This window comes from Drosophila eugracilis, unplaced genomic scaffold, assembly GCF_018153835.1.
Source record: "Drosophila eugracilis isolate 14026-0451.02 unplaced genomic scaffold, ASM1815383v1 contig_1858, whole genome shotgun sequence".
NCBI lineage: Eukaryota > Metazoa > Arthropoda > Insecta > Diptera > Drosophilidae > Drosophila > Drosophila eugracilis.
The window spans coordinates 257210-271643 of NW_024572708.1; the positions used below are offsets into that span (position 1 = coordinate 257210).

Sequence of the window (14434 nt, forward strand, 5' to 3'; positions counted from 1 at the left end):
GTTATTTGAAATGCTTTAAAAGCTGTTAAAACGAGAGAGGAGAGGCAGATCCAAGATCTTTGTAAAGCTTATCCTCTCTTTCCCGCCCGCGCTCAAAGTTCTTGCTCTCGAATTACGGTTTTTCACTTGTCATTCTTAGCCAGTGGCATCCCCGGACTGCAAGTGAAAATTGTTAGTGCGTTTAAAAAGTGTTAATAAGTGAATTAAAATGTAATAAAAAGTGATCATAGGATTGTGTTTATAAACCTAATCAATATATTTTGGTTTAATGGTGAGTTTAGCTAATTTCAATGCCGAAATGCAAAGAGGTCTGCGATGGCCAAGTCAAAGTGCATGTGTGTGTGTCTACATATTGCATTTAAATCTTGTTTTTGGGGTTAAAAAGCGTTAAATGATCTATATTTATTGCTTAAATAACAATTAGAGGACTGTGCCTTGTGTTTCTTTCAATACATATTGATTTAATGAGAAATTAATCTATTTTATAGGCCAAAATCCAAATAGGGCTCCGCTGGCCAAGTGAAAATGTGTGTGTGCGCATCTACATCTATTCTTTTATGTATGTACATATGTACATATATATGTATATTTGTATGATGTATGCACAAGCATAGCCGAAATATGCAAACCTATCTGGAATACACTCGGAGAAAAAGGTAAAACACCCAATATGGAATTGGGGTAAGTGGCCACAAAATATTTTTCTTTCATTGAAATATTTTTAAAATTTACGAAAGTGTCTAATAGTTTTTTTAATATGTGTTTAATAACAAATAATACTATTTTCTACTAACTTCTACTAAAAATAATTTAAGTGTAATGAGAAAGATGAAAGGAAAGGCAAAGAAGTAAGAAGTCAAGATAAGCAAAGTTAACTGTTAAATCGTCTCTTTTGCGTCTGCGACTTAGAATTCTCTCTGCAGTTTTTGCTCTCGCTTTTCGGGTGTCATTCATAAAGAGCTGCATTGCCAGATAACATTTTTGTTTTGGTTTTACAAAGTGCTAGGAATAGGGTAAAGAATATGCAAGAAGTGATTGATGGACTGCGTTTTGTTCGATTTTACATTGATTTAATTTAAAGTTTAGCCAGGTTTTGTAAGCAAATGGGGGAATGGGGAAATGTGAAATGAGAAGGTATACATTTTTTTTAAATGCGAAATCTTCCGATGCATAATATGGAAAATTAAGGTAAGCGCCTATTAAATATCTGTTTTTTCACTGATTTAATACATTTTTTTTTATTTTGTGAACACGCAAATTAGGCTCTGTGGAACAAGTGAAATATGTATGTGAAATATATGCAAAGAAAATTGAAATGGAAATGGAAAAACGAATGCAATGCTCAACAATCAAATAGCTTCAATAACAACATAAAATAATATGGAAAATTGCGGTAAGTGACCCTTTTATATGTTACTTACTTAGAAGAAACCAAAAGAGTAGGTAATTGTTAATTAATTATATGCCTAAAACTTTAAAACACTATATTTAAGAGAGAATTTTGGTGATCAACTGAAATACTAAGCCGTATAGTTGTTAGAAAACTGAGTTCTTGTCGATCTGCACTGCGTTGGCAGTGAAATACTTAAGTACTTTATACATATGAACTAACATTTAGTACAGTGAACTAGGAAATCATTTTAAAAACTTGCTATTTGATGATAATGCAGGAAGCCTTAACATTGAGAAATGGGAATGAGAGGGAAACTGGTTTATATTTCACTTAAAATCCTTTAGTAACTTGCATAATAGTACTTACTTACTTTCAAAGAAAAACAGTTTCGTGGCAAGTCTCTTTGTGGCAGCTGGGAAGTATGCTACGATAACGATTTAAATTGGTTGCATCATCATGTTAGTCACTTTGCCTGATTAAGCAGCCCACATCCAAAAGGGTGTCCAGATGTTCAGATGAACCGGAATCCCATTAGGGATCAAGGTCACAGCATCTCACAGATCCCACCTGTCCGATTCCTATGGGTAATTGCCGTGGGAATGGGCATCGGAACCGGAGTGACAATGATAATGATGCCCATAGACGTCAGAGAGCCTCTTTTGTTGCGACTAACGGATGCCATTCACACTTTCCCCCCATCGTTTTTCCGGCTCAGTTTACAACCACCCATCAGTGGGAAACCGGATAATTTGCTGTCTCTCCAACTGGTGGAAATTGAATGAGACGGATGGACGACTGGCTATTCCCGAGGCGTCTCTCTGCTTAAAACTCCTTCTGGACTCAAAGTCATTTTCCAATTAAACCCTTCTGCTTTTCCTTCGACTTCGACAGGCAGGCAGTGAGAACAATTAGAAAAGGTTTTCTGACTTTTAACTTTTGGTTTTTAAAGGTTTTTAAAATGTATATAATTAAGGAATAGTTCTGCATGAAGAATAATGATTTTTAGCTGGACATAATCTTCTAAGAAACAAATTTTTCATAAAGTTTTTCTTCATTATTTTTCCCTCTGCTGCCTTAAGTATTTTCCCAATTAGACTCTTGATTGTCTGGCATATTTTCGGTGGCACGATTCTTGTGGGTTTTGATTTCTAATGGGTTTTTGGGAGGGAAAGGCATGGCTATCCAAGTCGCCGTATCGGTTTCATCCGGACACTTGGCAAGGTCATTGTCCTGGGTCCTTTCGGCTCGCAAATTAAATTGTCAGCTTCGTTTTGGCTTTTTTTTTGTTTTTCCTTCTTGGCAAAACCCCCATCTCTTACAGTTTGAGTCCCCCCAAAGAACTTGACTTTGATTTCCACTGGCGTTTCTGTTGTCTTTCTTGAGGGGCGGCCACTTGAAAATTAATTTAGAATAAACCGCAGGCAATCGCCGCTTTTCGAGCCAACATCTAACCACAGTGGATATATAGATATAGATATCTGTTTATCCTCAGCCAGATAATTGAATTTATCGACGTCTCATCCTTGTTTGCTTTTGGGCCAAATTGCGTGTTGTAATTTAATTTCCTAGCCATTGGCAAGCGATTTGCCCTTCTAACAACTGCAGCAATTTGAATATATAGTTTATGATCTATCGATTTGCTGGCAATTGACCTTATCTATGGGTTTATTTTTGGCCAAGACATGGCGAATTCAAAGTAAAGCTGGCCTACAGATGAGTCTCATTCTTGTCTGTCTATCTTAGACAACAGATGGATTCTAAGAATAGTGACCTTCTGAATTATATTAGCTCTCCCTTAGACCCAAGCCTATTCCGCTAACTAATTCAATTTCTATGTACTTAAGACAGAAGCAGCCCTCTGGCCTAAACATTTGGCTAATAGAATCTGAGCCATGCCAGCATGGCCTTAGAAATCCTATCTAGGATAGTGATGGATGTGTTTAGATAAAGTTTTTGTGTCCACAGATAGCTTGTCTACATTAAAGTAAATGATATCCTTGATAGAATGTAACAGGTAAATGAGAAATTTCCTAATTTTCCTTTCGAAAGAAAACATTTTTCCTGTGTACTCGCATAATTCAAACCACATAAAGTTACTTTGAGTCGAAAAGTGTGTTCTGGCGTTTCCCTGTCCCCTTGGAATTGGCCATGTAAATTGCAGGGGGTAACAAATAACTTTTGCCATTGCGATTAATTTACGTGTTACTTTGCCCGGCGGTTGTCCTTTTTTTTTTTGTCCTGGGGGGTGGTGGTGAAAGGGGGGCGTTACCCCTATAACCCACTGTTATTGCAGTTCGCCTGGCTGTTTTGCCTTCTGTTTTGGTCTTCATTATGGCAATGAAGAAATATGAAGCAGCAAATGACAAGCAACAGGGGCATAGCAGGGGGGATGCAGCCAGCCTGGGAATTCAGAGAGGATTGGATTCTAGGGGGTAGGGGGGTAGGATCCGGTGGGCGGCAATGAACTCGCTTTCTCTTTCTCTGTTTACTTGGATTTCCCAACAATAGCAGCGGCAGCAAACAGGAGGTGGGGCCACAAAAGTTGATGGAACTCCCCTAAAAGAGGGCGTCCAAGCTCATGTGCCAAAGGGGAGGCGTGGCTGGAAACGTGGCACAGGGTGATATATACTATTTTGCGACGCAGAATGACCCGACTCTTCAGGCTCTCTCCAGGCATACGTGTCGTCCGGTTGCTGGCTCTATTGCCCGAGTTAATGAGGTTCATGCAGGGAAATATTGGGGGTAAAAAACTAAAATGTTGATAATTTGCCAAAAATATTTTGAAAGTTGCAGAAAAATGCCAAATTTAAAGGGCACTTAAAAAAAAACAATACTAACTGTTTTCATTTTTAATTTTCTTGAATTTCCCCCCGCATAAACGCAACATTTTTGCAAAACTTTCGGACCGAACTTGTTACGTTACTTTTGGCACCCGAACTTGTCTAAAAAAAAAAAATGAGAAAAAGGAGATAAGAAAAAGGGAAAAGAAGAGCAAGCAAAAAAAATACAGTGAAGAGTGAAGAGTGAGCCAACGTGAGCGTTGGACAAAGGACATCAAACACTTGGCTTTTTATGTGTTATGTTGCCTTGGTGGAAATTTGATTGCCCACGTCCTCGGGTCACTCCTCCTTTGTCCTGCCCTTTGAATCGCTTGATATACCCCGAATCCCCGAATCCCCGAATCCCCTGTCTTCTCTGTCGCTCAATTGTCCTGTCTGTTTGGGCCGAGGCTCTGGAGTGCTGAAACACTGCAAGAAAATTATGTAATTTAATGATAAACTTTAAAAGGAAAGAAAATTTCAAATATTTATGGACATTTTAGTAATTCTTTTTAAATATTCATAGGGAATTATTTATTATTTAATTTATAAAATATTTTGTATTATTTTTTATCTGTGCACATATTTATTAGCCCTCACTGTTGAAATTTGTTGCGGCTTTCTCTGTATCTGTGCGAATGGGATGTTTGTTTGTTTGTTTCTCTGTTTGCTTGTGTTTGTGCCCACACACACTCCGTGCCACCCCCACCGCTCGCCCATTTCGTTCACATTTCACTTGATTGTCAGTTTCAGTTTTGGGCTTTTGAGACGAGAGAGTTTGTGTTTCATTATCGCGGCTGTCCGCTCCACATTCCCGCTTCACTTTTCAGTTTTTTTAGGTTCGAGTTTGCCATGAGAATGTACCCCTTGAAAGGGTATTAAGTTTAAGGTGGGGTATATTAGTTCTTTAAGAACTAAATAAGTACCAATATAAATGTGTCAGCAAAACAAATCTTGGTTATAGTTATGTATTGTTAAGGGATTAGAACTAGAAATGTAGTTTTCAGAATGGTTTTTAGTGGCAAATTCTGCGGAAATCCCTCTTAAAAATCATGAATTGAGTTCTCTAAAGTTAAGCTTGTTCAAACATCTTAAAGCCACAGTTAAGTCTTAGAATTATTGCCTGATTCGATGAATATATAACACTATAGTATACTCTTAGTTCGACTTACCTCGCCTCTCAATCGATTTGCCTGCTGCTTTTTTTTTTTGTACAAGGAATGCCGTATGGTTGCATGGTCACATGCATCCATCATCCGGCTGAGTGATGGGGATTAAGGATTCGACTTTCCCTGTGGCTCCGCTCCCGGCCAATGGGATATAGTCCGCCGATCCAGCAGAGCTAGCCCCATGCAGTGTTGCTGCAATAACACTTTCGATGCTCGTGTCTGGCTGCCCCACGGCGTTGACCTTGAACTTGCAGCATGCGGCAGATCCCAAACTCCCCAGCTTCTGCTTTATGTGAGGGGGGGTAGAAAGTTCCGCTTGTAACACTCTTTTTTATACACACCCACCCGCACCGCACCGCACCCCACCTCATCTCGATTTGATTCGCCTTTCGTTTTGTTTCGTTTTGGTTCTGGGCGAATGTTTGTGTTGCTGTTTTTTATGTGCGTGCACTGCGTTCCGATTGGATTTCAGAATTAATTTGTTTCCCCAATCCCCCAGTCTTTTTCCTCTGGCCGCCCATCAACTTAATCCTCACCAAAAGCCCCCGCCTTTTGCCACTTTCACCACGAACTGCCGCCACTGCTGGAAAATGTTCTGGAAATCTCTGTTTGGTTTTCGTGAGGAATATTACGGCGACAATTAAGGTGGGATTTATATAGTATATATATATATATATGTATATATCTTTAGTTTTAAATATGTTAACTTTGCTGATACAGTGGGAAATTTCTTCGTAAACAGTTTTCCTTTTGTAGTGGCAGTTTAATTCAAGTTGCAGGCCCTAATTGAGCTTCCTAAGGAGGTTTATTTAATTTTTGAAAAACGCTTTCTTTGTTCTTGGCAGCTTAGGGGAAAAGTAAACCTAAGATTTTGTAAAACTAACTTCTTGGTTTAAACATTTTCCAGCCACAAGGTTAATGACTTTTTCAGCTTTTATTGAGCGTACCAAATTGGATTTTCATTTTTAAAATAACTCAGAGAAATGGTAAATGCTTGGTAAATGAAATTAAAGAATACTTTTAGGAGGTTTTTAATCTATTATAAAATATATACCAAAAAGCTGTCTTATACTAACTTCCTATCAAGTAAAATATATTATATTTTAATGGTTTCTCATGGAAAACCATTTAGTTTTCTTTGATTCTCGACTGCGATTACACCTTGATCCCCTTTCCTAATTTGCATTGCCAACAATCAAATGCTCAATCACTCAACAATACGGCAATTGGAAAAATTGAGTTGCACATAAAAAAAAATAAAACAAAAGAAAAAATAAAAATAAAAAGCAAAAAAAGTATAGAAAAAACAGGGCAAAGGAGCTGGTTAAATTGGCGAGGGACAATACGGTTAGCTGTCCATAATAAATGTTGAGCCAACGTTTGTGGCCACGCACGCATTACGGCGCTTTCGTTGTCCTTCAGCTCGTACACCCCTCACAACCCCCTTTACAACCACTTTTCCAACCGCATTTTCACCTGGCTCAGGTACGTGCCCGGACCTATTCAACGGCATTGTCATTGAGGGACCTCAAATTGCTCCGGACTGCGACTTGGAATCCTGCGCCTATTCTCGTTTCCTTTTGCCTTTTTTTTGGTTCTTTTTTCCCAGTTTATATAAATGCACTGGGGGAAAGTTGGGGGAAGTTTCATTTAGTATTCCTTTTAAGTTGATTTTGTATTAGATTAAACTTTTTTTTTAGATTTTTTATTCAACTTTGAAAGTTGAGATCTGTGATTGGGGAAAGTAAAAGGGGAATAACTTCTCTTCTACGTTTGTTATTTTTTCATTTTATCTATAATTAAGACCAACATTTCATTAAATATATCCCTTAATATAATAACTTTCACAGTTTTAATAATAAAAAAAGATAGTTTTGGCACAAAAATATATATAAATGAAAATTGAGATAAAAAATAAGTCAAAAATCAAAGAAATCAACCTAAAATATCACAAATTTAACTTTGAAAAATATCTAAAAAGTGGCTATAAAGACTGATATATTCATTCTATATAGTTTTCTTATTGCTTGGTTATATAAATATCTCAAATTTTCCAATCTCGCAGAAGCTTTTCTCGAAGTGAAACTCAATATTTTTGTGGACCGCTTGTGGGTTAATTTTTCATGCTAATGAAGGGGGCATGTTAATTGTTTTTGTTGCATTCGCCGCCTGGCAGGTGGCCAAACAGACCCAAAAAAATGGGACCCCATGCTAGGGAACAGGATACTAAGGATAATTGTTAGGCCATCAGGTTCTCAGGGGTTCTCAGGGGTTCTTGGTTCTCATTTTCCTGTGGGTCAAATATTTTGGGTTGCGCCAAACAAATCATTGGCATTAATTTCGAAGCAGGAAATTAAGAAGCGTTTTGCGTTTCGTCTTTTGACTACGCACTCAAACATACACACACACACACACACTCATAGACACAAAGGCAGTGTGGTCAGAAGGGTCAGGAGGTGGGACAGTTCATGGCTGGTCAGCCTTGACCCTAATGCCTTAGCCTTTGCCTTTGCCCTTGGCTTTTGGCCATACGAATTCAGAACTTTAAGTGATTTTGGTGGCGGCCTTCGCAAAGGGAAAACAATAAAATCATTGGAAACTTATTCAGAAATTATATGTAATATGGGCAGTGGCATAGTCATTATATAGCTATATATATATATATATTCCTGTTAATACATATTTACCTTTGAATATAGATTGGTTTTCCTATTGCCCAGTCTTAGTTTCAAGAATAAGAATAATAATTATGATGTGTTGTAATAGTCAAACCCCTGCTAAAGAGTAATCAGCATAGGTCTCTGCTTGTTCAGATATATATTATATATTCAATAACAGTTGCTATATATATATATACATATATATATATATATATATATTTATCTGTTTACACATGCAGCTGTAATAAAACTCTCAGGGTAAGGACGACTCATTTCGAGGCGAGTTTTTCCGAACTTTCATGTAAAATATGAATATTGTCGAGTGGAATGCAAAAACTTTTCTGCATAGCTGGGAGGAATGAAAAATAAAATAAATTATTTTTCTCTTTACAAAATTGAATATTGCATACTTTAAGTATATATTTCTATGGCCGTTAGATATTTTTATTTAAATTTTTTAGTTTTGATGTGGAAAATCAATCAGAAGTGGACCACCACCCATAACCAATAGCCTTTCCAAACTACTGAGTACATCGAACACAATATCAATATCAATATCTGATCATAATTTATATGTTTATGTCCGCATATATATATAAAAAAAAGAACAGGAAAAGCGCGTTGTCTCGAGGGAAATGTTTCGACAATCTGTTGAATATTCCCTTTAATGTCCTTTGTCTATTGATTTAATGTCGCCCCGAGAGTTGTATACCGAAATGCGGTCACATTTCTCCGGCATGCAGGGAAAACCAGAGACAGAGAGTGTAAGTGAGATGGGATATATCGCATATTTGCATACTGCTACTGCTTCGTGTGGGTGTGTGTGTGTGTGTGGATGAAAATGGAATTTAACTCATTTTGATCAAAACGATACCAGCCACGCCCATTGTTTAACGCCCACATGATATCGTGTGCTTTTTCTTTTCTGCCTGCGAGCTGTGAAATTGTGGGCGTACGCCAAGGGTAGGCGTGGCCCATAATTACTGCATGGGAGCACTGGGGCGGGTGAGCTGTTGAATTTTCAAAATTTATAGCATACTTTTCGGCGCAATACGTATACGCAACGGGGCCAGCAAATTCAAGATGTGTTCGAGTGCGTTTCTGTATGTGTACGTGTATGTGTCTGTGTGTGCGAGTGTGCGCTTGTGTAAGTGGCAAGAAAGTTGAATTTTTATTGAGCAAATTCACGAGTCCCTTAAATATTTCAACACGAGCCAGTGAGAGAAATTGTCAAAGGAACGAAAAAAAAAAAAACACTGAAGGAGGGGCATCCTGCATTCGCGTCGCTTTATGACGCACCCAATGTCATCGTAAAAACATGCAACATGCACTTCGAAGCACCTCCAGGCGCCAGGCTTCCAGTCTTCCGCATTCTCATCCTTAGCCATCGAACCGAACTGAACCATCAAAACCAGGTACCCACCATCCAAGCCACCCATTGCCATTCCTTAATTTGGGTTATCTTTGGTCGATTTTTTTTTTTTTTTTTTTTTTGGTCGAACTGCATTAAAGCAAAGTTATGGGCCAGGGCATAAATGGCAGGACACTAAAGGATGAGAGGCCATTGAGGTGGTGGAAATCGGAAAAAGCCTTTGACAAAATGATCGCAGGGATACAAATTTATTTTTAAGCATTTTAAGGGAACGATAATAGTCGTTTTTTTATAGATTTTCTTATATTTTTGTGATTTTTTAAAACCTTTTTTTATTGATTAAGATTTAGGGGGGTCGTAAATCTTGTTTAAGGGGAAGAGGGTTAATCTGAAAGGTGTCTTTGTGCTGTTAAAGTTGGCAAAACAATTTAGAAATATTTTAATATATTTTCTTAATATATCTGAAGAGGTTTCTCAACTTATTTGACTTTTTCATAATTTAACTCCCTGTAGGTTGTTAGCTTTAACTCATTTTTAAACTAAAAATTAAGGCAATATTAAGCTAAAGAATTTTAAATCAAATTTTTAAATATCAAAACTCGAATCTGTTAAGGGCAGGTGACTTTTATGGCACTCAGTTAGTTAGTTAACTCGTATTTTCTGCTGATACTCAGCTACTTCAGAGGACACTGGCACCTGAAGTGGAGTGGCGCAAGTGCGTCGTAAATAAATAAGCTGCATGATGCCAATTGATGGGGAGTGGTGCTGAGTGGTTCGTCGACGGTGGCTTTGGTGGCTTGGTGAGTGGGCCAAGGACATTCGCTTCAGGTCTGTAATTAGAATACATTTTGTTTACCAGAAGCTCCAGCTGCGACTGCACAAAGTCAGCGTTGCGAAATATCCACGTCAATGGGCGTGGACAAGCATAGGATGGTCAGCTTCGGGGGGGAGAGGCGTGGTACAGGGCAAATTAAATTACTACTAGACAAGTCAGGACTTAGGATATCAACAGGTGGGCCACTTGTTTTTCCCTTCTACTTTTACTTATACAAGAGGCTAGAGATTTGTTTTTAAATTTAGAAAAATAAGAGGATTAAATAAGAGTTAAATCTTACCTTTTTTTTTTAAGGGGAATTCAATTCATAAAGCTGCTTATATCTCTAGCTAAGTTCCAAGCTTTTCCAACCATCTGATTTTAATCGGAAAATCAAGGCGAAACTTTGATAAAGGACTCGTGTAATTAGGATGCACTAAGGTGCAGCTTGGCATTTCGCTTTTCCAATGAAACCTCAGTATTTATGGTCTCTTTTTTCTAGTTTTCTGAACACAAAGTTCAGTACTACACGTTGAAAAAATATGTTAAACTTATGAAAGTTAGTTAGTCTTATCTTCAAGTAACTATTAACCTCTTAACTTAAGAGATTTTATTGCTTCTTCAGCTGAAAATCATCATAAATCTTAAGCTACAAAGTACTTACAATGATTGTGACATTTTCTTTGAGTGATCCGAAAGGATGGGACGCAAAGCGCCGGAAATCGAATGCCATGGTCCAAGGCCAGAGTCAGAGCCAGAGCCAGAGCCAGAGCCTTCGGCTGCTGCTCCTCTTTCGGCCATTTCAGAGTCTCAATTTTCCGCAATTACCCCTTTTGCTGGGCCTGTTAACAAGCAGCAATTAGTCAACGCCCGCGTTGCACTCGTTTGAAATGCAAGATGCAACAGGTGTCCTTTCCACTTTTCCACGTTTTCCACTCGCCTTTCCGCCCGGCATTTGGTATTTACCACCCCCCCCCCATTCAACATTCAGGTGAGTGTGTCACTGTGTGTGTATGTCTCTCGTTCTGGGCCTGAAAGTGAAAACGGATGCCAAAAACCTGTTGACGGCAAGTGGAGAGTTTTTCCGGGGGAATGGCTGAGATTGCGGAGCTGTAATTAAGTCCACTGCATTTGTCATTTGTCAGAGGGGCTCCACAAGGACATGGTTAAAATGTCCTGGGTGTCCTTTTTGCTGGCTGCTCGTACTTTAGCTGTCGCCTGCCATTGTTTTCTGTTTTCTGAATTATTTATGCCACCGAAGAGGAATATTTCCAGAGGACAATCCACAGAGAAGACAGATTTTTGCCTTTTATTTTCCATCGGATGGTAGATAATTATATTATTTGGATGTGCTCAGTTCTTAGTAGTAGTAGGAATTCTAACCAAATGATTTTAGTTTTTATCGGTTTTAAGGTAGTTAAAAAATTTATATTAAATGCAAAGCATTTTTGCGACATTAATAAGTTCTAGTTCCAAAGTTTCCCTCATTGAATGCCCTTCGATTTGACCTGATTTTCCTTTGCATTTCCCTTAGTTTTCATGGACATGCAACTGCCACCGCTAGCGCAGTGTCTTTTAATTTACTGTGAAATGAGTTTGCCGAGTGTCAGGAAGAAAATGGTAGAAAAAGTGGGTGGCGACATTGGGCCCAGGCGTCGGATGTTAAGGGCCAGGGATAACTGCAATTGTTGACTTCTTCTAATTGACAGGATGGCAAAGTTTCTAAGAATTATGGCCAACAATATCGAGGCGGCGAAAAGGGTCAACGCGGGAAGTGCTTAATTCGACAGCCTGGGAGATTTATAAGGACAGAAAGAAAGGGTTCTTCTTTTTTTTTTTGTTTTGGTTTTCATGCAGCGAGGCAAACTCTGATGGATGGAAATCGGGGATTAGCGGCTATATAGTGTCCCTTGTCTAGGGAGTGCTAGGAAAGTGTTAATAGGAAAATTCTGTATTTCAAAAATATCCACAGTAAACTTAAATATATTATTTTATCAAGCAAAGGGTTAAAAATTTCAAAAAATTCATACTTATCAGCAGGATTTCAACTTTAATTTTTGTATAAAAAGTAAATTAAGTAAACCAACCAGCACGATTTAGGATAAAATGTACTAAAAATTACGAAAAAGCGCCCTGAAACAGTCCTAAACGCCCCTTTTTCGTAATTGAATTTGCATCCATTTTTGGTTTTTGCATAATTCCGGAATTCTTGGGATCCGGACAAGTGCTGAGCTTCGCAGCTAATTGGCAGTTGATTAACATTCCCAGCTCTTTTCGAGTCCCAAATTGGATCATAACCCCATAATCCCAATCAGCGTCGGGGGTCACGTCCTGGCGTCGGTCGTCGTCAGTTGATTCGGGTTTGCGCCGCTAATAAGTTTGGCTTTTTGTTTCACGGATTTGTCGTGGTGTGAGATCAACAGTCGAGAGGGAAAATCGAGTTATATATTTCGAAAATAATTAAGTCGCCTTTCCCTCCTCTACCTTCCATCACGATTTTCCAGCTTTCGTTGTCGAATGAATATTGAGAAATGCACCTGTAGGCCGTTTATATATCTGAAAAAGAAGAGCAAATTATATTAATATTCATAGATAGTTTTGTTTTAATTTCCTAAACAAATCTTAATTTGTTTTAAATTCGGTAAAAATCAAATTTAATTAGGAAAATAGATTGATTTTGGTTAATAAATAAAGCCAATGAATCATTCAGAAGAGTATTTAATACTTTAAATTTCATTAAAATTTGTTTTTAAATTACATTTTTAATAGAAATACTTAAGAAAATATACTTTACTTTTAATTTATTTGAATACAAAAATGCCCAACCGCAATGTTGCAACTCCATTCGCTTCGAGCGTTTGAAAGCAACATTTTGGTTCGAGGGCACTGCAGCTGTTTGACTAGCAAGGCAAGTTCGTAACGCCACAACGAACCGAACTTGCGTGCGAACCTGTTGTGTTTTGTTCGACACGCTGCACAGTGAAACGTTTTCAAAAGATTTAATCTAAAAATCCACTAAAATGGAGATAATATGCTTTAACTTTTCACAAATCAACAAAAAACAAGAAGTTAAAGTTGAATAGTTTTCTTTAGCTTTCTTAACAATAATTAAGTGAATTGTTTTAGTAAACTTTTTTTTATAACCAAAAAATTGCCAATTAAAGACCACTGTGCGTGCTTGGTTCGCTGCCTTTAGCTGCTATGCGATTCCATTCCAAAATTCATTCCGAACTTCGAAGTCGCGGGTGGCGGACGTTCGGCGGGAAAAACTCAAAAGACTCTTGAAAAATTTTAACAAAAAACTTAACTAAACCAATCTCAGCAACAAACAAAACTAAAACTACACAAAACAAAACAAAAACGAAAGAAAGACAAAAGAACGTGTGATAAGAACAGCAGATACAAGAACAACAACCAAAGTTGACTTTTGATTTTTGAGCGCGTGTGTTTGGATTTATTTCTTTGCCATTTCTCATATATATATTCGTGCAATCCAAAATCCAAAGTAAAGTAACAAAAAAAAAAAAAAACCATAAATAACAACAAATAAAACGTATTAAGTAAATTTGTTGTTTTTGTTTTCACTTTTTTTTTACTGTGCGTGCGAGTGTATGTGTGTGTGTGTGTTAGTTTGTTTGCTTTTTAATTAGTTCGACTCTTGTTTTGATTTTTGTCTCTTTTTTGTTGTTCTGTTGTTGTTGTACGGGATCTCTCTCTGTTCCAGCAGAACAAATAACAAAAAAAGAAGAGGTAAAACAAATCGAAACGAAACGAAACGAGAGCAAAAAACAAGTAAGTGAATAAAATAAGAATTTACATTTGGGGAAAATCGAGAGTCAAGTTCATTTACTGTTATTTGTTATTTGTTATTTGCTGTTTGTTATTGTTATTGTTTTTCGGTTTTCTGTTTTCGGTTTTCGGTTTACGGTTTACGGTTCGACTTTCAATTTAATTCGGTGCACTCTACAAGTGCTCTGTCGTCGTCGACATCGGCAGCGTTTGGGAGATACAGAAAACTGCAAGCGATCTTCGCGTTCCTCTTCTTCTCGATCTTCTTTAACTGAACTGAACAACCGCCGGCAAAGGGAGACAGAGAGAGAAGGAGATCGAAAGAACAAGAGGAATTTCTATAATCGCAGTCCCGACTTTGGGATACCTATCTTGGGGATAGTTATCTTAACTTCACTATTTTTTTCACTATTTACTA

General features: G+C 37.8%; 1 protein-coding gene across 1 annotated transcript in view; it reads left to right on the forward strand.

The window, feature by feature from the left end:
• The first annotated feature begins 152 nt into the window (after window positions 1-152).
• LOC108110026 (adenylate cyclase type 9) overlaps window positions 153-14434 on the forward strand; it is a 61388-nt gene continuing 47106 nt past the window's right edge. Inside the window, exons 1-3 of the mRNA XM_017218870.2 lie at window positions 153-271; window positions 489-681; window positions 1263-1393. The gene's annotated coding sequence lies outside the window, so the exon portion shown is untranslated. The remainder of the gene's footprint in view (window positions 272-488; window positions 682-1262; window positions 1394-14434) is intronic.